The sequence below is a fragment of the Pezoporus occidentalis genome, unplaced genomic scaffold, assembly GCF_034315485.1.
Source record: "Pezoporus occidentalis ecotype Australia unplaced genomic scaffold, CSIRO_AGI_Poc_V1 ctg1, whole genome shotgun sequence".
In the NCBI taxonomy this organism is placed as follows: Eukaryota; Metazoa; Chordata; class Aves; order Psittaciformes; family Psittacidae; genus Pezoporus; species Pezoporus occidentalis.
This window is the reverse complement of record NW_026912778.1, coordinates 7971796-7980143: the sequence shown is the minus strand read 5'-3', so window position 1 is coordinate 7980143 and position 8348 is coordinate 7971796. Positions and strand designations below refer to the sequence as shown.

General features: G+C 36.9%; 1 long non-coding RNA gene across 1 annotated transcript in view; it reads left to right on the top strand.

Annotated features, from left to right (window-relative positions):
- The first annotated feature begins 24 nt into the window (after positions 1-24).
- Positions 25-8348, top strand: part of LOC134164440 (uncharacterized) — a 65350-nt gene continuing 57026 nt past the window's right edge. The window contains exons 1-2 of the long non-coding RNA XR_009965191.1: positions 25-313; positions 672-750. This is a non-coding gene — a long non-coding RNA (uncharacterized LOC134164440). The remainder of the gene's footprint in view (positions 314-671; positions 751-8348) is intronic.

Genomic DNA, 8348 nt, shown 5'->3' with positions numbered 1-8348 from the left:
CACCGCATAGTTCTCTTCCAGTGCCGCCCAGCTGGTGTTTTAAGCTTGGACGGCCCTTTGTGTGGACGGGAGCCCTAATCAAACAGCATTGTTTTGTGAGACACTTCAGGGAAGGCACGGTATCTTCATTTTGTTCTTAAGTGTGAACTTTTAATGCCCTCTGATACCTAATGAGCTATCACAGGCTTTCTGGTATTTAAGCCACTCTTAAAGTCCACCTTCTTTCAAGACGTTCTTAATGCACAGCTCGAAGTTTCAGCCTTATAAAGTCAGTATTTAATAGGTTTTTGCACTCAGTCCACGTTTACACGAGGTAAATGCTTCCTTCCCTGCTTCATTTGAAGTAAGAATAGACATCATAAACTCCACAAGCTCTTAACAAAATTGAGGGAACTTGCATTTGAGGGTAGTCTCAACTAATACTGTTTGTTACATAAACACTGCATATCCAGTCTGTTATCTGGGTTCAATCTAAATGCATTTATTCCTAAAAGAATAAATCTCTTTTTTTTTTTTTTCCTGTAAGGAAGTGACTATATGAGGTTAAAGTAGTTATGTTTGCTGAAATAAAACTGTGAATGCAGGCGTGCTACTGAAGTTGAGTATGCTACCCTTTGTTACAAATGCCTTTTTTCTTTTTCGCAGTGATGTTTTTGCTGTGATCTTTCTAGATCAAAACAACAAGGCAGTCGTTAGCCAGAGAATTAAGCTTGCTCATCAGAGAGCAGAAATCACCAACGTTCCAATACGGTATGTGAAACTCGGACTGATTTTTCTGCTGCCCTTGAGTCCTGCCTTACTGTTCTTCCAACACAGAAATTAATGCATAACTTGGGTTTCTGTATTCATATGTAGGCACCTTAAAAGTACAGACAATAACAATTTCTGTTACTTAACTATCAAATGCAATGTTTTTCATTATAAGGGATTTTATAACTGGATATTTTTCAGTGGATGGTTTGTGCAGTGTGTTACAGCAGATTGGGTTTTCAATTCCACATCTAATTCTGCAGGTGCATCAGAAGCTCCAATACTATCCATTTGTTACGGTTCTCTAGCCCTTTATCCACTCATGTAAACAATAAACTTTAACTAGAGATTCCACAGTAACTCTCCTTTTGCATGCACTTTTATTCCTCTAAAAGTTGATTTCCAGGTACATACAAGCTGTCATTGGTGAGCTTTGTATTACAGCATTTGGTGGTGGTTGGTAAATATTTGTGCGTTTGCTTTAATAAAAGCTTTTAAGAATGCATTTGAAGCAAAAAGAAGAGAGGTAATAACACTGTAAGAGACACTAATCTGACTGTTTTGCACTTTGAAACAAATGCCCAATGCTGAACTCAAAATCAGGATATTTTTAGGTAAAAGTGCCTAAAAGCAGCTGAATGAGGAACAGTTGTTGGGCAGAACTGTTGCTGATACAGTTTTTTTAATTATATAGTAGTACAGCCAAGACAGAAACACGCAACTGTGTGTTTTCAGTGTTCCAAGTAGAATAATCTTAGCTGCTTTTGTGGCAGTCATTCCTTGAGTCGGGAAATCTCAGTTGCTGCCATTCAGTTTCAACATTACAGTTCACAACAGGCTACAAGGGAAGAAATTCTGTTAAGATGCAAGTGTTAAAAGGAGGCTGATGGATTGCTTACAAAATAAAAGCTTTCATTAAATTTATTTCAGGGTTCTTTATTAAATAACAGTTCTTGGCAGGTAGTTCCATCAATAGTTGTTCACACCTTATTTTGACTTTGAAAAATGCAGTGTCCACAAGAAATAATCTCTCCTGCAGGTAATTAAATGTGCAAATTTCAAAAACAAACAAGCAAATAAATCTCACTTGAGTGTAAGTTTAACATTTGACTATTTTTTACTTCCTGTCTGCTGCTGGATCAAAAAAATCATAGCATATGTACTATAATAATTGATAACAGCAAATAATAGCAAGTTACCTGCAGTGAAAGGTAACATCTATTTTTAAAACAGAAATTGAGTAAATCTACATATGCTCATAAATTTGTCCTGTTATTGTAGCTGTGTGCACAGCTGCCTCTGTTATTTTTCCCAGTGGTGTTCTCAAGCACCATTTCTTGATTTGATTGTGCATTTGCAATATTTACATTCAGACAATGACATACAGTGTCACAGTGTGCTCTGGACTGAACATATATTTTTGCTGACATACCTGGGAAGTTATTGCAGTTGTGATCTCAATAGGAAAAAAACCTCAAACATTTTTTTCAAAAAATTCAGATTTTCCTGAATTATGAAAAGAATACAATCCTTTATTGCATTTCCCAGAATTCATATGGAAGCCCTGCTTCCCTGCCTTGTTGTATTTGGCATGAAATTGCAAGAGTAGAGCTATAACAATCCAGTTGCTCAAACTCTTTGTTCTATGTGGAATTCCTCCGTTCGATTAATGTGTTAGTCTTAGACCATTGGTGCACAGCTAAATTTGCAGTTAATAAATCTTTGGAAAAAAGATGTTGGCAAGGAGTATTATCCTATGGCAAATATAGACTAATTTAAATGGAGTATCAGTTTAGACCAAATGGCAAAGTTAGATTTTTTTGAAGGCAACACAAGAGAACAGAAAAATGCAGAATACAAGCACACACTGTTATCTTAATCCAGTGGTCTGAAGAACAATATCAGGATTGAGACTCTTGCTCAAGTCATAGTTTTTTTTGTTTTGTTTTGGCTGGTTGAAATATACAGTGAACTACAAAGACATTCCCTTTATGGTGGCAAAATCTTGGATAAGAATTAAGAAGCAGTGGATGACTGATCTGTTTCATCCTTGCCTGGAGAGTTAATGTGAACAGTTAAGCACACTCAAATTTGCTCATCATGTAATCCTAATGAAATTCTTCCTAACCCTTGTAAAAACATTCCCAAATCCTTCAAAATTAAGTCTCTTAGTGCAATTAATCCAAATAGTTGCACTGTTCAGGGAATGCATTCTGGTTCTGAATTCCTGGTCTCCCAGTGATTTTTGAAGGTCACGCATAGTTTATATGGATGCATAGTGAAACCACTTTTTGTCAGTTACCTCAAAATAAATAATGCCTTGAGTGCTGGGATACTTTTTTGGTGTAAAACTCTTACTTTACATTACAAAACATGTACCATTATAACTTTGTTTTTTTAAAGCTGCAGTTATTGTAAAGATACAGACCAAGGAAAGTCTATGGAAATTGCAGTAAAGCGTCAATATGAAATTATGAACTAAGTTGTGAATATCAGTTTTAGTGTAGGAGTTTCTCACATATATTTCAGTGTTGCAGCCACAATAAAATGCTACAACTCACATACTCTTCTTACTGAACATGGAGCATGTGTTAAAAATACTTATAATTAATGGATTAGTGGATTTGGAGTAAAATGGGTAGTTGAAACTTAGTGGTACCATCCTAATTTATGACAATGGAAAACTGGTCATAGATAGGCATATTCCTAGGGTTCCAATTCATATACTAAACAAGAAAGTCAATTTCTTATTTATAAGTTGAATACATTATACTTTAAGTAAGTCACCAGAGCAGGACAAGACTTAGATAAAATACCAAGAACAAACCCCAAACAAAGAAGCCACTTAATTATGTGTGCAGTTATATTTTTAAAAAATTACTAATGTTTTGATATTGTCACAGTATTGCCAGAATTTCTCTGAGCAATGATTAATAGTGTGACAGATTCACCTGTCAGTAAGTGTTCGGCTGTAAGCAAGTCACCATTCTTTTAGAAAAAATAGCTTTTCTCTCTATCAATTCTTGATTTCTGCAGAGTTAAAAAAAAACAAAAAACTATTTGAAACTCTTGGGTAGTTTGACATCTAAGTTTTCAGTAGAATAAATTTGCTATATTCAGTCAGGAATTAGATGTGGATTGCTTTCAAATGGTGAAAGTCATACTTCTTTCCTAAGAGACCTTTGTACTGTATTAATCTATTACCCTTCAGGTTGAAGGGTTAAATCCACAAGTGGGAATTAGACTTAAAAGGAGAGAGGCAAACTATTCACACTCCCTAAATTTCAGTAATAATTAGGGTCCACTGACTATACTATATTTGTAAGGTAATGGAAACTCTGAACTCCCTATCTAATCAATGGCAAAAGGTAGGCACCTCACCAGACAGTGATTTAGAGCAGGGGCCTCATCAGGTCTTTCTCTCCACTAGGCACACTGGGAGCAGTGCCAGTTCCTGCTATTGGATACCCCACCCCGTAACTTCAAGCAGTCACCTCTTTTCCTTATGCACTGTAAGGGAAGAGATAGATCTAAGAACATGATTCCCTTGTACTTTGAGCCAGGTGCTGTCTGGAAGTGTCATGGAGTTGCCTAGATGACTCTCTGCAGTCTGGATTCACAGCAGTGAACCACCTCCTTTGGTTAGATACCCAAGCAAAGCAATTTTTTTTCAAAAAAGAGAATGTGGAAGGTTCTTGTAAGCTGCAAACCATTGATACCTGGATAATCAGTGGTGCACCTTTTCCCTGGGAAATGGAGAGCAATTGATCATAGAGTTTCTAACTCCTGAGAAAGTATTCAGGGGACTAGAATAGTCAGTGTTCTGAACTGAGGCTAACTCCATCTCTCTTGATAGAGTGTTTCTATTTTGCGTAAAATAATTTCATTTTTAACTAGAGCACTGACTGGCACCAAGGTCGTATAGGTTAGCCTGGAATTGTCAAATCTAATCTTCAGCATCTGACTGCTGAACATAATCATCTCAGACTTCGTATTTTGTAATATAATTCTCTCTGGAAGGATATTCTGATCTTAGGCTGTGATCTTGCTGTTAATTGTAACAGGAGCTTTTGAGAGTATGAATTTAATTTTGGCTTGTCTGGAATAAATCTGCATATAATGGTGTAGTGATTGAGTTATGTAAAATAAGTATTCAGTATCCATCTACACCCTTTGTTTGTTTGTTTGTTTTATTGAAGGGAAATATTTCACTACTCTAGAGATCCCTCTTCCTTCCTCCATCAGAGTATCTAATAACCCAGTGATAATGGCAGTTCCTTTGATGGCAGGAGATCAGCAGTCCATATGCTGCTCCATATCAGATTGGATGCTTTGAACCTAGATATATTATTCCTTCTGTGACTGTTTTAAGCCAGCAGGAAAGAGAGCTTCAGAGACCATAGCAATATTATCCTCACCATGTTTCTGTTCAAGAGTTGACCTGGTAAACATTACAAGAAACTACATCTTTTGGAGTAGATTCCAAAAGCAAGATATGTAGAAATACTCAATTCCACCTACGTATGAAGGTGGAAGAAACTGGTATCTTCAAATCTTGATGCCCGTGCACATCCTAGGAGCAGAAAATTGGCTACAGCAGAAACTAGCTTCCTGGGAACAGAGGCAGCATTGAAATTAAATGTGGACAGCCCTGTTTTTTGGTGACTTAAGAGTTGGTATCAGATCTCTGAGATAAAACTATTACAGGCTAAGTGTTATTTTGTGTGTTAGAAAGCAAAACTAGAGAAAAAGATCAAAAAATATATTAATTCCTTCAGAAATGTTCAGCATAGTAGGAAAATCATGACATTTCAAAGTTCTATAACCATATTAAGCGATATCAGGTTTCTTTCCCGAATGTTTCCTTCCAAATGACGATGCCCAAAGGAGAGAACGTCTTTTACAGTTCTTCAGTTATAGAGCAATATCAGAGAAGAACTTACTCAGACTCAGGCTAAATTCAGAAATAAAATGTTTGAAAAATAACTGAAATACCCCCAAAGTTATTTTGCAAATTTGTACTGAAAATTACAGATTTCTTAAAGATTCTTATTCCCTTTCCAGCTATATCCTCTGTTTGCTTTTAGATATTCAGATCCATCAGCATAGATGCCTCTACCCATTCACAATCGCATAATCTAATTTACAGTTGTAGTTTAAATTCATCTGGAGAAACAAGTTTGACAGCAATGTGCAACTGCCTCAGAGTGGGAACAGCAGATCTTACTGAAGCTGGATATTCATGGTGTAACTACAGACAACCTAGCAACTTATGAACAGTGCTTGTAACTTTACTTCATCTTGAGACACTGTTCAGTACCAGTAGTTTCCCTTGTTGTGTTGATGGATAATGGCTCCTCCCAGATTGAGCAAAAGTAAGTTACATTTGTCTGGAGGAGAAAAGAAAACGTTTAAAACTTGCCGTAGTTTATTCAAAGGCTAAAGCCTTGAAGATGTTTAAGAGTCCAGCAGTGCCTCTAGGCTATCTACACACTAAAACAGATGAAGGGAAAAAGAATAAATTTGGTACCTGAAGAGAGGCAGAAACAGTAGATTCTTTGCCAGTACTGTATTTATACATACAGTCTTCTGAGGTGTATTCTCCTATGGATGGTTTCCAAGTAAGATTAATGCCTCAAGGAAAAGTAAGGAGAAGGCGATCTTGGGATGAAGAACTTGCCATTTTTCCTTCAGGTTTAAATCATAGAATTAGAGAAATGTTGTACTTCAGTGCTGTCCTGAAAAAACATTAGGATATTTGTTTAAAAGCATCGATAGTATTATAGATCCATGAAGCTCTAATAACAGACCAAAATAAGTGGGGTTTGCTGGGCAGAATACAGTGAGGGCTATTGCAAAAACTGGCCTAGCAGATGCAACCAGTTTTTATGTCTCTGTTACACAAATAGTACGATTCCTAGTACCTTGCTGCAGACCTTTATCAGCTTCATACATATATGCAGCACCCCATTTTAATTAGCCTGAAGATTCACGGCTTAAAAGGAATAGCAGGAGTCTCTAATTATGTTCACAAACTAGTGATCTGCCCAGAAAATGAGGTATGAATAAGCATTAAGCAGTCAGAGGCCAGTATTCAATCACAGAAAGAAGCAGGAAGAGTAGAAGATAAAGTAATGCCATTTTCACCGATTTGTCTGGGCCTTGAAAATGACTAAAACCACTCCTTCTTTAGTAAAACACATCATGTCTCGATATAGAGATTTTTGTTTTATTCTTATCAGTAATGTTGGACTAGATTTTTTTTTTTTCTCATGTCTGTGTTGTATTTCTAATATTTCTATTTTAAATATATTTGTTTAGGCATCAGCAGCATTTCTTGAAGGGCTGTTATGAGAATAATGCTTTCCAAGTATCATTTATAATTTTTCAGTCCAAGTTCCAGAGACTATTCTTTTCTTCCCTTGAAAAAAAAACATTACACTGGGATTTAAATCATTGCTATTCACAAACTGGCCTTGACAAAAAAAAGGCTGAGGATTATCTCTTTAGCAACTTTTAAATCAAAGCTGCATTATTGATACTAAGCTAAAAAGGCTTTGCAGTTCTTTGTATAATTAAAAGCAACTGTTATGGAAATTTTTCGGAACAGCTGGTGTATTGGAAGAAAGGTTACACTCTTCTCTATCAGTAATCCCTTTAAATCTCTGACATGATTCATAGCGCCTCAAACAATGCCAGTAAATTAAACAAAACTGGATGCCTTCCATACATACATTTATTACTTGTACCCCTATCAACAAGTCATGTAAGAATGCAATAACAGAACTCAAACTGGCTAGTGAATGTAATGTGAATGTCTCTTTTAATGAACTTTACTTTTGTTTTCTAAAATACTCATTTTGCCCAAAAGTGGTGTCAGTCTTCCTAACTGGCCCAGATAGCTTACAGTCATAATTTATTCTTGAACATCAGTCAAGAGTAACAGACTGGAAGGAAAGGATAGGCCTTGCTGAGTTTGGTAAAGGCTAGAGACAGTTTTGAAGTAGTATAAAAAGCTTTAGCTCGTCATGAATTTTGGCCTTTCCTTTCAGAAAGTGGGAAAAGATTTTTCCTGTTGGCTGGAAGGAAGCAGCAAATCATTACTGCAGCTGAGGTTTTTCATTTTGTTCCTGGCTTTCAAGGCAGGGAGATCTTTGGAAAGGGGAGAAGGAACAGCCAAGGTACTTCTTTTTTTATCTTTAAGGGATAAGAAGTACCAGGGAGCAGAAAGAAGGAACAAAAACCAAACAAATGTGGGCCTCAAAACCCAGAATTGGTGAATGACTTGCTGGGTTTCAGAGTGTACAGATGAAGGGTGTTTTGTAGACATGAGGGAACTCGGAAACGAAGTCTGGGCTTGTATAGAAGCAAGATGATACTTCTTTTCAAAGGGGTGGAATAACCACATGCAACAAATGCTGGCCTAGGGACTGACTGGTGGAGAAGCAGTGCTGCAAGGACAGGTCTGCTGCCGTCGGCTCGGTCAAACAGAAAATGAGCCAGCAGTGCACCCCTGTGGCAATAACGGCTCACCGCATTCCTTGCTGCTTCACATGGTACACAGCCATCAGGTCAAGGGAAGCGATTATTTCTGTTAG